The following is a 15,622-nucleotide window of genomic DNA, read 5'->3' as shown; positions in this document are numbered from 1 at the left end:
AAAGCAGTCAGCCAAGACTCCGCTCATTTTTTTCCAGATATTTCCCAAACTACAGTAAATATGGATATGAAACTTACATGAATAGATAGAGGAACATGTGCCCTTTCAGATGACACCAAGATTGCAAGATGTCGATAATTTTTTAGATCTTTTATACTGGAATAACCATTCTCTGTGCGAGAAGTGTACCCGGTAAATCGCCACGTCAGAGTTACGCAAAATATAAGCAGTCACAGGAAAATCCACTATTCCTTTTCCAGATATTTCCCTAACTACAGCACATATGGATATTAAACGTACATGAATAGATAGAGGAATATGTGCCCTTTCCAATGACACCAAGGTTGAAAGATTTAGATAATTTGTAGATCTTATATACTTCAATAAGCATTTTCTGTGCGAATACATGACCCGGTATAGCGCTAAGTAAGAATTGCGCATAAATGTAAAGCAGTCAGACGAGAACCCGCTCATCCTTTTCCAGATATTTCCTTAACTACTGCAAATATGGACATCAAACTTACATGAATAGATAGAGAAACATGTAACCGTTCAGATGACACCAGGATTGCAAGATTCAGATAATTTTTGGGTCTTTTATGCTGGAATAAGCATTCTCTGTGCAAGTACAGGAAAAGGTATTAGGCTAAGTCAAAGTTACGCAAAATATAAAGCAGTCAGACAAGAACCTCTACTTCCTTTTGCAGACATTTCCCTAACTACTGCAAATATAGATATGAAAATTATATGAATAGATAGCAGAACATGTGCCCTTTCAGATGACTGAACGATTGCAAGATGAAAGTAATTTTAGGTCTCTTATGCTGGAATAAGCATTCTCTGTGCGAGTACAGTACCCGGTATACCGCCATGTCAGAGTTACGCAAATCATAAAGCAATCAGACAAGATATGGATATGAAATGGATATGAAACTTATATGAATAGATAGAGGAATATGTGCCCTTTCAGATGACTGAAAGATTGCACGATTTAGATAATTTTTTAGATATTTTATACTTGAATAAGCATTCTCTGTGTGAATACAGGACCCGGTATAGCGCTTAGTCAGAATTACGCACAAATGTAAAGCAGTCAGACAAGAACCCGTTCTTCCTTTTTCAGGTATTTCTCTAACAACTGCAAATATGGATATGAAACTTATATAAATAGATAGAGAAACATGAGCCCTTTCAGATTACCGAAAGATTGCAAGATTTAGTTAATATTTAGGTCTTTCATGCTGGAATAAGCATTCTCTGTGCGAGTTCAGGACCCAGTGTAGCGCAAAGTCAGAATTACGCAAAAATATTAAGCAGTCAGACAAGAATCCGCACGAGATTTTGCAGATATTTCCCTAACTACTGCAAATATGGATATGAAACGTACATGAACAGATAGAGGAATATATGCCCTTTCAGATGACACCAAAACGGCAACATTAAGATAATTTTTAGACCTTTTATACTAAAATATGCATTCTCCGTTCGAGTAGAGGACCCGGTATACCGCAAAGTCAGATGTAAGCTAAAATACAAAGCAGTCGTACAAGAACCCGCACTTCCTTTTGCAGATATTTCCCTTACTATTCCAAATATGGATATGAAACTTATAGGAATAAATAGAGAAGCAAGTGCCCTTTCAGATGACACCAAGATTGCAAGATTTAGATAATTTTAGGTCTTTCATGCTCGACTATACATGTATAAAGCACTTTCTGTGCGAGTACACGACCCGGTAAACCGCAAAGTCAGAATTACGCAAAAATATTAAGGACCACTTATTCTTCACTTGTAATTCTTTTCCAAGCAATCGGGGGTCCAGCACTTTGCTGCTTTTGTATGCCTAGATGGTGTTCCCATTGGAATAAAACATCATCCCCCCCAAAAAAAAAATTTTCGAAACATCTGATGCACATTTTCATCAGTAAAATGTCTCGTAAAAACAGTCTACCCCAAATAAAAAGTGGTCCTCTTTTGCTGCACAGGCCTCACTTAATTATTAACCCTTTGAAGAGTGATCCATATTGCGTACACGCTGAAGTGGTAGCTTGTGTCACTCTGAGTCCAATGTAAGTTGCGTAATTAGGCACTATGCATTGCATTATTGCTGTCTCTATGACTTCCTGTTCGTCAGTATTTGGTCAAATAAATACAATTCAAAAGGGTATCCCAACAAAAAATGTGACTGCTGCGGCGCGGCCCGGCCATTTAGGGCTATCAAAAGAACACAATAACAAGCCTGGCTTGACTTATTCCCAAAGTTCAATTATGACTTTGGGACCATATAATGACGTTAATCTATATGGAGTGATGCAGGTATCTTCATTCTCATCCTTATAAATTTGGGACCCATAATGACAGTAATCTGTTTAGTAATTTATGTATCTACACTGGACAGCAAAAGAAACTTGCCACTTCTGTCAAAGGCCACACATAAAAATTCACTCCATAGAAATAAACAGTCTTTGTACATATATGCTTCCGTACCCTTTACTAGAATGTAACAGAATGAGACTTACGTTTTACGCAGTTATCAATGTCACAGGACGAAGTCACAATCATTACTTTTCAATAATGTGTATGCATAGTCAGTAAGGATGGCATCCCTATACGGAAACCACTCATGCACATCATTTTGACGAAACGGGTGTTCACTTGTCATTGGTTGTTAAAATGTTGTCCATTCATAGGTCATTTTTGCTTGGTGGAGAGTGCTTTTGTGTGTGACTTTTGATTCAATAATCGAAGGTCAGTTGCTGTTCATGTCAAGTTTTCTTAATTGTAAGATATTCACTTGCTTTGGGGCATGTGATTAGTTAGGCGTACTGCAGCATACCTGTGTACACAATCTGTTTATTTCTATGCAGTGAATTTTTACGCGTGGCCTTTGAAAAAAGTGGCAAGTTTCTTTTGCTGTTCAGTGTATATTCCCTTGCTTAAACACTGGAGTCCCTATAATGACGGTAATCTATGGAGTGGTGCAGGTATCTTTATTCTGGTCGTTATACATTTTTGACCCCATAATGACGGTAATCTATGGAGTAACGAATTTATCTGTATTTCCTGTTTATACACTGGAGTTCCTATAATGATGGTAATCTATGGAGTGGTGCAGGTATCTTTATTCTGGTCCTTATAAATTCCGGACCCCACAATAATGGTAATCTATGGAGTAACGAATGTATCTGTATTTCCTGTTTATACACTGGAGTTCCTATAATGATGGTAATCTATGGAGAGATGTATGTACCTACATTCCCATGCTTATACATCATAGTGGCGGTAATCTATGGAGTGGTGCAGGTATTATTGTCTCAGAAAATAGAAAAAATTTTAAAAGCTGCACGATTTGAGTCTTGGACTATTGAGGAATTGATTTCTTGAAAAAACTTTTTTGAGCTTTACTTATACTGGAATTCGTTGCGGAATACATCGGAATGCAGCAAATGAGACAGGGAGAAATAACGTGTGTACAATGGGGGAAACACTTTCATTTATTCAGCATTTTCCAGGATAAAGAACAGAACATTAAACAAAACACATAGCACATATACACTGAAATCACGAACACAAACGTTACAAATGCACAGAGAGGAAAGAGTTTGGCGTGAGCCTTCCTTTCTGAAGTTCCAGCTTTTACATAAACGTGACCACACATACACAATTAAGGAACTATACAAGGAAAATATGATTCAAGAAATAACAACTAAATAAATCGAACAGAAAAAGTACATTCAGTCGGCAAAACTAAGATAAATATGACACACAAATACATTACAGTAATGAAAATAAAATAATTACAGAAACAAGTACATAAATCAATGACAAGTACCTTCAAAACAATGAAAGAAATTTATTGTGTAAAACCAAATGAAAGAAGGACACCACGAAATAACAAAATACAGTTGAAGAACAACAAAAAGAAAACCATCGACACATCTGGTCCACATGGCAAATCCTGGGTATCAAATCCCCAAATGTTGTGCTCCCTTACACCAAACAACAATGCCCCTCCCACAACCTGCCAGTCCCAACGAACTTATTACAAAGGTACTCAACTGCAAATTCAATCAGCACTCTGTAAAGTTTCATAAACTTTCAAATTCAAGTGGGCACTTGGTTAAGTTGATCCGGTGTTGAAGGGTCAGTTAAACCACTTGTTCTCATACGTTCAGGTACATGTACATGTAGTTCATCCTAAAGCATGCAATTGGCAAAATGTGAAGGTTTTTGTATTTGAGCCGTAAGGTTTGTCCAGCCTGATCGTTTCCAATATACATGTTCGAACTGTTCACTGAGACTATTTCACTGTCAAAAACTCCACGGAGACCTCTAACAACAAATGTAAGCAAAATATGGATGCATTTAGATTCTCATAAAGACAAATTCAATGTACGTATGCAACCAATCACTGTTCCATTTCAAATCTTCTTTGCTAGAGAACTATCTTGGTTGCTCAATGTTGAATGTTGGTCTAATTTGTTAATATATAAGGTTTCTGTTGTGAAGGTAGGCTACTGGTATTCCAGAACAGTCAACACTATAAACTGACAAAATGAAAGCAAGATACTGAGTCTGGTTGATTTGGTAGTGACATAACATGATTTTCCCAAGAAATTTAGTAGTTGAAATTATTACACGAAGATATTTGCACTCATTCTCAACTTCAAAACTGCATGTTAACCAAAGTATACTTTGGATCCACTATTTTCTTAAACCATACTATACGTATAACTTTGGTTTCCTTCGTAATTTATTGAGATGCATATTAGCATGACAACATCTATGGAAGCCATGAACATCTTGTTGATGAAGGTCATCAGACTGACATAATATTGGCCTATATATGCAAGAGCATTGTTACCAAATAAAGTGCTAGCTGACACGATATGATAAGGAAGGTCGTTGACATACATAAATTGAAGTGGATTGGACAATAGACACTTCCTTGAGGTACACCAGATGGTACAGAAAAACCATGCAAAACAGGAACCTTTCAACAAAACCTTTTGTTGCCACCACAAGACAAACGGTCACTGCAACAGTTGCAAATTACCAGTTCTGTTATGTTGAGGAAATCAAATCATGCTGGTGTTACTTTTATTGCCCTTAAAAGGCTCAATGCACTTATACAACAGAAATTGCACCCCGAATTTGCTCATGCTATTCCAGGACAGACAAAATAAGAAAATGATGTGAGAGGTTGAACATGTCACAGCATGGAGCATATCACTGTTCAACCATCAGCAGAAGACTAGCAAGTAGAACAGATAGGCACAGTGCTAGAGTCCAAATCTTGGCTGTGCTTGTGGTACTGAGTACAGGCGTAAAAAATCACAGACAAATGCTTAATTAGGATGACATGATTTAAGATTAAAGGCATCACATGAATAATAAATGACAAAAAGACAAAATTACCGACAAGCCAATAAAATAACCTCAAAAGGAGGGCTTAGAGGACTTGATTAAAACTGGATAGTTGTTTAAATGAGTAAATTCACATGATTAAAAAGAACGAGTAAGAAAAATTCTTTTTATAGCATGGCCTTCATTTTGCGGGATAATTTTCTTACGTTTGGAAATAAGGAAATGAAACATTCTCTGCAGCTTTTTTTTCTTTTTTTTGGCTGTCATTTTTATCACCTGTGTGGGGACCGTTGTTTTCTTTGTTATTATGTATAATTTGTCTTGTTAACATTATAAACGGGGCAGCATAAGCACGGGTAATAGTAGTTTATTTTACTTTTGCAGTCCCTGACCCACATAACTGTTTTATGTCTTGTAATGTATTCAGATTTTCGTCCCTGGTCCCTGCTACTGCTTATATTTACTTGTATTTGTGCTTTTGTTGTTTTTTATATACTTTTTGTTCAATTTTGCTTTGTTCTTGTGATGGTCAAATAAATAATAAGAATAATCGAAGGATGGTACCCATTACGATTAAACAAGGTACAAGTTTTGACCATTTGAAGACTATCCTCATATATACAGACCAAACTAACTACTGAAACAGATTGACTAACAAGTACAAGAGGGACAAGATTACTAGTGTAGCGTTTTCTGCACAATTACTTGAATTATTTGCATTTATTTCTTTTAGTGAATTTAGCTTTCATAATCTTCATTTTTAACTTTGATAACTTTTTAATTTCCTGTATTTATCCTGTTTGCCATTTCTTAGACACATTACTCACTGCGTTTTCCTTGTAAGAGTACACCTACACAGTGTCTTGTACAGTGTATATTGTTTCGGCCTATTTGACTTTGTTAGCCCAGAGGCTGTGGCACACTTCAGCATGCTTCATTTAAGCTTGTACTATCATCCACCAAGGACTTTGTTTTAAGGTGAAATTATTCATTCACAATCATTGTTCTAAGAATCCAGCGAAGACATGTGACTAAGACTTTCCCTTATTAAGTTATGTGACTTCAACTACATCCTGTTTCTGACCGTATATAAGTCCTGCATCATCATTGTACAGCTCCTCAGGATTCAGTATCCAGATCCAGTATCCAGTATGCAGTATTAGCCTGCTTTTCAATTCTCCAATTCAGTCAACAGTTAGCTTACAATTCTATCGCAACCTTCTTGGTCGTTATTGCGAATAAAGTTGGTAACAATGCTGAATCAATACTGACTCTCATGACGACCCTATACTAGCAAACGTAATGACTGACACAAGCTTTCTCCTTCATTTGTGTATAGTTCTCTTAAATGTGGGAATATCAGAATGAAACATTCTTCAGTGGACATGTACAACAAAATGAAAACAAGATCAGTTGATTTTAACTAGGATTAGGTCTTATATAGAGCCAACTTTGTTTGCAAAACCATCTAATTACAAGAGCAACTTACAAATGCAAAATACAAAGTAGGAAGCATAACTGCCCTAAATATTCACGTTCATTAGATAAGACTTGAAGCTTTACATGGTGGAGACAAAAACAGGGCTTGTGGTTACATCATGTGAATAGATCTCTCTTGGAAGAGGTATGGTTCTGACAAGAACCGTAGAGTATGTGCTTGACGTTTCAACCAGCATGCTCTCGTCGTCCTCAAGAGTGAAGCCTGATAAGCCATGCTCCAGATTTTACCGTAACAACTGTACATGTATACAAAATTATGTACAGCTATTGTTTCAAATCTGGAACATGACTTTCAGTGTAAGGCTAAAATCAGAACATGATATAAAGTGCTTACCGAGTGAGTTGTGTTGTCAGTTGCCAGTGATGTGTTAAAATCCAGAAAACTGTCTCCCAGGGGTATGATCTTGTCTCTTCATCAATGCTACAACTAACAAAATCAAAAAACTATTTTTCTATCACAGCCTGAATGACTACTCACTGAGGAGCCACCATAACACTTTAGGCAACATTGAAAACAGAGTCAAGTCAACAAAGATCCGGGCCGAATAACATACAAGTAGACATGGCTGGGATGTCTTTATATAAAACTCAAATTTTCGTTTTGGCCTTTGTTTCAACTCTCTTCAATTGTCGGTTGGTCAGCAAACACAACTCCTGAAAAGTCATATTTCTCAAGCCTAGAAGCAGCCATTTTACAACTGACAACCCCTCTACTTTCTTGGGCTCTTTTAACAGCCCCAGAAACTGAGTAGAAAATTAAGACAGTCCAAAATCCTCCAATTTCAATAGGATTTCGCATACACCAAAGGGGGTCGGGCCAACACTCTCTGATAATTCATGTTTTACCTGTCATCCCCAATTGCTATGCAGGGATCACATGTTGTGTAGAAACCATTCCCAAATTTATCAGTGGTCTTAAATTATGACTCCCCATAGACATGTATGTCATCACCCAGGTTTAGGTGCAAATTTATCCTTCAAGGAGGACCTCCGTTCCTGTCAACTTTGGGGAAAGTGAAGAGACCTGTAACATAATGACGTCATGCTTAGTTTACATGTGCATGTAGCAGCATTTCCTAAGGCAGTGAGATGGGAAGCAATAATAGTCAAAGTACAAAATAATAGCTTGACGTCATTATGTTCATGGTCCATATATACGGTATTTAAAAAAAACAAAGTATGAAATGAGTTCACAGGAGCAAGAGATCAAAGTACCAATCACCTCAACATCAAGCACAGGAACAGATTACTCCATCATCAAGAAATATCAAGAAACTGGATGTACCATGACCAGCGGCTCACCAGCAGCTTGTGCTCTGGCTGAAATGGACACAAAAAACAGTCATCAAAAACATGCAATGACAATAATACAACATGACTGCATTAGCCTGGATTAACTAATTCACAGAGGGCTAGTGGAGAATGAGAAAGGTGGAGAGAACTAAGTTTAAAGAGCTTCCTCAATGACCTCCTTCCAGGCATGGGGTTCCAGATAGATGTGACTGAAATTGACATCAAAGAATTATGGGCAAGAAGGCTTACATCATACCTTCCAACCAATGTTGAATCCTTGGTGTGTATGGTAAACACTGTGTCAAGGACATCATAAAAGAAACTGTTATTCACTCTTCATGCTGCCACCATAGGCAAGGAGAGCCTCAATCTGGCAGTTTGTACATCGCATCCTAATCGCATCAACTCAACTTTTGAAACATTGTCCAATTGTATGGTATAAGATCTGACACAGCATGCGCAGAATTACCAAGCAACGTACTGTACATCGGAATTACTGAGCGGGTTTTGTAAAGATCGAGATCGAGACTGCATTCTTGGGGTAGCAGCATGCAAATTTAAGAGCAAATTGTCCTGTCTTGTTTCTGTCCACTTTGCTGCAAACTGTAGGACTACATCAAATAATTCCATCCATTTTTTGTAGTCAAATTCAACCCAACCCCAAAGGCCGGAGATTCTCATTAGATGAAAAGCTTATAAGACAAAGCGCAAGGTCAAGATCTACAAAACAACTTGGCATTTCATTATTACCAGTAGGCTTTTTTCACCCACGTGACTGGATTGTGCTAACTGTAAACAACACTAAGTGTGGACCGCCTTGGTCAAAGTGACCGCATACATTCCTAAGGGCACGTGCGAACGCTGCATGCTTGACTATTATCTTGAGTAGGCAGATTACCATTACAACACCATGCACTCATTACCATTACACCACATAGAGGTCCAGCACGATCGTGACATCACAGAAAAAAGGTCTATACCATGGACTAATATCACTGATGTAGAATGTTTCCAATCCATACCTGTGACGTAGTGTCACCAGTGATATCTCTGATTTGTTACACTCCAGAGAACAGCCTCCAGGGACTAGCTTGCTCTTGTCTCTCCATCAAACTACTGAAACTAGGGAAACTAAACAAACCGTGTTTGAATTCCAATCTGTATTAATACACGAACATGGAGGCCACAATTTCAAAATATATAGGTTGCACTTTACAACAATTGAAGAATCATTGAAAGGAGCATCAAATCAACAAAGGTCAAGCACACATCACTGGAGTTTCTCATATAAAAATCTCATCATCTTAGTTGTCATTTTTGCATGTCTTTTGGATTGTTGCTTGGCTAAGCATATTTTATTCTGCAAAACACCCTATATACACTTCACAAAAAGTCCTTTTCCTCAAGCCTGTAAGCAGCGATCTAACAAATTGAATCCCTCTACTTTTTGCATTTCTTAAGATCCATTTTCAACCATTGACAGTTGCAAGCTCACAAAACAAGGAGTGTTGATCTTGAGCTATATTTAGAATCCCACCTGTTTTTTTCAGCCAAACAATCTCTTCCACTGCCATCTCCAAATGATATGTCTTGAGTATAAGCACTACCTAATTGGTTGGAAAGAGCTGTGTAGGTTGGGAGTATTCATTCTGTTGGTAGCGATGGAGCTGCTTGCATGTCCTAGGCGTTAATGTGCTAGGTCTACAGGACATGAGGGAATGAGTTCACAGAAGACTCAATCAGTGTATCATACCTTTGGGATCATCCCAATAACAAAGAATCACTCACATGTTACCAAGAAGGCTACAGCAAGAGATCACAGTACAATCACCTCAACAACAGCGGCCATCATCAAGAAATGCCAAGAAACTGATCGTCCTGTAAGTAACAACTCATCAGCGGCTTGTGCTCTGGCTGAAATAAATGCACATAACAGTCATTAAAAAACATGCAAATGAGTAGAGGAGCTTGTTTGCCAGTTCTCAGAGGTCTGTGAAGGATCGGAGAGATGGAGAAAGCTGACTGAGAATTCGTAAGTACTGGCCCAATAACCTTCGTATTTGAAAGAGAATGACTGAGAGAAAGGGGGGAGAGACAACGGAACAACAGACAGATGAATGATAGACTGACAAACATACAGACTGCATATAAATAGATGAAAAAACAAAGAGGACAGTTTTGCTGTAAAGTAGACCTCTCCCCTTTGTATTTTCAGTACAGAAAGATTTTACTGTAATACCCCAAACAAAATCAGTTCGGCGCAGCAGAATTTTGAAACTAAGCAACATGTATTCAGAAATGATTAGCACAACTTCCAATTTAAAGATTTTCATCAGGCAATCAGTGCAAATCTCCAACCAAAACTGACTCAAACAGGCCCACTTTCTACCCAATTTTTCACCAGCTTCACTGAAATAAATGTGGAAATGACAGTTTTTGCCATGTATTTACATGTATATAAGGCATCATTTCAAAAATCCTATTGGATGACTTTAGGACAGGGCCATCCGACCGATAAATAATAACAGTGACTTGTGTTGAGTGAATAATGGAGGGGGGTGTTGCTCTACTGAAACCAAATGGCCTTGGGAGTAATCCAGTGTAGAGGCATTTATCGGTTAGAATTGGCCACTTGAGAACACTTCACTTGATAGCCAACCGATTTTAAATGTATCAGTTGGACAGATCTGTCTGACATCGACTCGATAAGAATTTTGAAATGGTACCTAATTCTGAAAACAAGTAGATAGTTATTTTCAAAGACTTTGGGTTCCTGACAAAATCTCGTGGGGTATAAAGTAATTAATGTTTCCTCTTAATTTACTACATCAAATCATACTATTCTCCTGTTTGTTTAGACTACCCATCGACTATAAAATTAGTCACCTCGGCTCCACTGGCTGGATATTTTGGAAAAATTTCCATATACAGCTGCCATTAATTCTTCCCTATGGTGACTTAATAGCCATCAGAAAGCAAAAATATGTCCAGAAAAGATCAATTTGGAAGGGAAAATACCAAGTCATTTACTGAGAAAACACTTAGAATTTTTCAGACTAGTTGCAAGGGTTTCTGCACATGGTGTCAAGTGGCGTCCGTGTATGGAACTTTTTCAAAGATTTTCATTGGTTTAAAAATTTATTGGACAAAAGTCATGTTTCAGATTTACAAAACTGTACATAGGCACCTAGGCCTATTATTACTACCATTACCATTGGCGTTACTAACAGGTTGTTAACAGATTATCACACGAACTGTTTCCGCATACCTGTTGGGTAGTAAAGTTTCAGAAATATGATATCTCAGATGTGCAGCAATCCAGAAAATGGTCTCACAGGAGTGTTTCTCATCTCTCCATTACTGCTACTGCTAAAGCAGAAACCAAAGGAACCCTGTTAAAATCCCAGCCTAACACTCGTGGGGTACGCCATTTTTAAATTAAAATAAAGGGTGCACTTTACGTTTACCGCAGCAAAAGGCAGTGTAAAATCAACAAAGCCAAGGGCAAAATAACCCACATTGAAGCCCACATTAATGAAGTTTGTCATACGTAAATCTCATTATCGTCCTGGGCGTCGTTTCCCATTCATTTTCAATTGTTGAAAATATAATAGAAATATGATATCTCAGATGTGCAGCAATCCAGAAAATGGTCCCACAGGAGTGTTTCTCATCTCTCCATTACTGCTACTGCTAAAGCAGAAACCAAAGGAACCCTGTTAAAATCCCAGCCTAACACTCGTGGGGTACGCCATTTTTAAATTAAAATAGAGGGTGCACTTTACGTTTACCGCAGCAAAAGGCAGTGTAAAATCAACAAAGCCAAGGGCAAAATAACCCACATTGAAGCCCACATTAATGAAGTTTGTCATACGTAAATCTCATTATCGTCCTGGGCGTCGTTTCCCATTCATTTTCAATTGTTGGTTCAATGGTAGCCCAGGTTGGACGTTGTCTTCATTTCATTACGACTAAGTACGGTCAGGGAGTCCACCTGGGCTAGTTCACTGGTTGGTATTAAAGTCGGGTTCCCATTAGCACCCTGTTCCTATAAGGAAACAAAGTCCACTTTCTCAAACTAACTAACATTCTGACCTTAAGGAACCATTACTCAACCCTACTAGGCCTAGTTTAGGTAAATTTTGACAAAATTTAAGCAAGAAAACTTCAAATTTCTAACCCGAGTTTGGCAAAAGACAACCAATCATCAGTCGAATCACGCCATTTTGTTTTTCGTCCGGTTACCTGACTTAGGATTTCGGATTCATCAAAACAAATCTCCATTCAAAAAGGAACCAGACTACATTCCTTTATTTGTCGTTCACAGCTACCTTCGGGGCGGTCATGTACGTTGCCATTTGCCCTCAAAAACCAAAAGCCGTGTTCTCTTTTCTTTCTGATATGAAAGAGAGCATCATCAACAACTTGTTTAGATAAGTTATTTCGAAAAAGTAGAATTTGTTACCTTATAATACTGGGTGCTAAAGGTAATGAACCCCGCTAAATCAGTAACACTTCTCACTTTTAAACTCACCTCCTCTGAAGTCACATTCAAACAATCCCGCGTTCTCGAGCGTAGGCATTGTCATGCTAATGCTCGTGCAAGTACCGCGCTGATGTTGCGATCATATCAGCACGTGGAAAACTGGTCGTCGACCAACTTCCTTACAGTAAGTACAGTAATGAGCGGGGTACCATTAAGCAAGGTACCAAAACGCGCTAGTGATTTCCCTTTTCAATATCAGTCCGCTCGAACCACGACGAAAACGGGTGTGATTTTTCGTAAGGTAAATCATAAGAATTATAAGAATAAGAATCATAAGAATATATATTTATATATAACGTTATGGGCGCCATTGGTCTTGGCCCGAGACGTCAGTGATCGATATTTATTTTAAATCTGTTGAAGAGCGCCCTCGCACAACTAGTTTTTACTTACTTTCACTAACGTCTTGGGAATCCAGTGCTGGAATTGGGGGTGCAGCAGTTGTATGCAAATGACCAATGGTTCATTAAATATTTATAGCCCTGGTATTCTGTACTTCGAAGTTCGAACAGCATGGCGGCTTCACGTGCACGGTTAATCTTGTTCAGGTTTGGGGGGGCCCGGGGGGGTGGTCAGCGGTTTTCCTTTAATAATTTAAGGTTTGCTAATGCCATCTTCTTAATTGGTCCTTTCCCGACATTACGTTTGCCCAACACGGAAGAAAACTAGGTGAGTCGCTGGACTGGTGGGCAAAAAGAGCATAACACTGGGTAAAAAAGTGGTAGATTAATAACACTTTCTACAACCGTTGGGTAAAACAAGACCAGCCTAGCCTATACACATAACAGAGCCTGAAAGTTGACCTCTGATGGCGCCTTTCCAGAACCCTAGGATAGGTAAACGTGCACATATTTCAGAATTTGTAATATTTTTCTTTCAGCTCCTTTAAAAAGTCCAACTTGGAAAAAGGGCTGTGCAAAGTATTTGCTACTATATCAATTTATAAACACTAAAACATTACCTGCCCTAAAAGAGAAACATCCTGCCAAAAATGACCCATCACTTCCGAAAATCTATTAAATAAAAAAGAAAGAACAATCCTATGCGGCGGTCACGCACGCAAATGAGCTTTTTTGAAATTTTATGGTCGTCTTTTGATAAAGCCGATATAAAAGCAAATAAAAATATTTCAGAAACTATTTTGATTTATGAGGAACCAATAATCTCTGAAACATTTTAGTATTCTACTCAACTTTTGCTGAGAACAACTGTTATGTCAAAGCAACGGAACATGCAACCCCTCGACTGCAGGTAGGTAAATCTCTGTAAAGTTTTACAATCTCGTTTTCACCTAAGTACGGGGAGCTGAAACACACGTGTATGAACAAGGAGACTTAGGTAGGGACATGCACGATATCGCTGGACGCCAAGGTCGATGATGACATTTGTCGCCCCGAAGCCACGACGCGACGCTACGACAGCTCTGCCGCGTCGTGCCAACGCGTCGTCACGTGGCGTCACCTCCTTTCTCATTACTTTTATGCTGCATATAATGCATTACGTCGTGCCGTCCCGTCCTGCCGTCGTGTCCTGATGTCTTGCCGTCGCGTCGTGTCGTCGCACCGTCGGCACGACGCAACGGGTCGACGGCACGACGCGACAGTACGACGCGACGATACGACGTGACGGCAAGACAGAAGGACACAACACGACGTTACAACGCTACGTCACGACGCCACGACGCGACGCCGACGACGGCAAGGCGTAATGCATTATACGCAGCGTAAAAGTAATGAGAAAGGATCGCGACACCACGACGCGACGGCACGACGCGACAAAGCCATCCTGGCGTCGTGTCGTGGTGTCAGGGCGACGGGACGCACATTTGGCGGCTATAGAACACCATAAGAAACAACACAACCCGACGCGACGGAGCTGTCGTCCCGTCGGGGCGACGCGAAACAATTTTTGTAGTTATAGAACATCATAGGATTTTAACCAAGCAGCGACTTCGGCTAACCAATCGCCGTACTCGCAAGGCGGAGCCTAAGCGCCGCACTCGCTTATCACAGGGCCTTGGTCGCCTAACATCTGCCCTGGGCAACCCAATTTTCCAATTTTTTGGGGTAGCAAAAAATTTGAATTTACCATAATTTACGATAATTCTTTGATCAGAAATTTGTACATTTTGCTTCTTGTATTTGGATTTGTATTTTGCTTCTACTCGCTGGTCCAACTAAAATGTGCATTTTTAGCAACCAGAAATTGGGATTCACTTTCTTGCCAAACCAAAATTTACCAATTTCGTCAAACAGAAATTTGGATTTTACTTTCAGGACAAACAAAAAGTTCCAAATTTCAGCCAGCAGGAATTTGGATAGAGGGAGTGCAACCTCGGAGCTGTTATGCAGCCCTACGGAAGAAAATGAAACAATGTTCCTTCAGGTGCTTTTAACACTCCTTCTAACCACCCGTTTATGGGAGCGTCGTTACCAACTGTACACTCTTTCAGGGGAGTTGGCCTACCTTCAGATAAGTTACTGTAATTCAATTAATTAGCCGGACACATGATTTCGGAGAGAAGTTTCCTAAATTGCATGTACTCGAACTTAGGGGACGTCTCAGTTCTTGGTTCTGATAGGTTTATGGTGAATGTTTCTCAGACCCTCCGGGAAAAATCATGCTAGTTAACTCAACCTTTCCAAGTACACATGGAATCAATCAATTTGTGTACTAAAAATATCTCCCACGTTGATCTAGAATAGTTCCTTTTTTCTTTTAACAAAATGTTGTTATGCAAATGGCACTTTGAACCACCTCATCAAGTTCGATCATAATCGTTAATCTTTGATGTTATGTCTCCTACAGCAGCGTGGGATGCTTTCTCTGGAACCCCCTCAAGGTGGGATAATGGCGTTGTAGCATCCTAGCGTTAAATGAAGGGTAAGAATTGAAAGTTATAATGATAAATGGATG

At 39.1% G+C, this 15,622-nt stretch overlaps 1 long non-coding RNA gene across 3 annotated transcripts; it reads right to left on the bottom strand.

The window, feature by feature from the left end:
- Positions 1 to 3,467: 3,467 nt before the first annotated feature.
- On the bottom strand, positions 3,468 to 12,702 carry LOC110978926 (uncharacterized). Of its 3 annotated transcripts, XR_015427880.1 has the most exons (8): positions 12,626 to 12,702; positions 11,429 to 11,529; positions 9,992 to 10,074; positions 9,698 to 9,861; positions 9,183 to 9,291; positions 8,090 to 8,187; positions 7,202 to 7,294; positions 3,468 to 5,314 (listed from the first exon to the last, which is right to left on the bottom strand). It is a non-coding gene; the product is annotated as an uncharacterized LOC110978926 (long non-coding RNA). The 3 variants fall into 3 exon arrangements; XR_015427881.1 differs by lacking the exon at positions 9,698 to 9,861 and having other exon boundaries at positions 9,949 to 10,074; positions 12,626 to 12,700; XR_015427882.1 differs by lacking the exons at positions 9,183 to 9,291; positions 9,698 to 9,861 and having other exon boundaries at positions 12,626 to 12,696.
- Positions 12,703 to 15,622: the final 2,920 nt, after the last annotated feature.

The sequence above is a fragment of the Acanthaster planci genome, linkage group LG15, assembly GCF_054643075.1.
Source record: "Acanthaster planci isolate LZ-2023a linkage group LG15, COTS_SCS, whole genome shotgun sequence".
Lineage (NCBI taxonomy): Eukaryota > Metazoa > Echinodermata > Asteroidea > Valvatida > Acanthasteridae > Acanthaster > Acanthaster planci.
The sequence above is the reverse complement of the archived record's forward strand: the minus strand, read 5'-3'. Positions and strand labels throughout refer to the sequence as shown.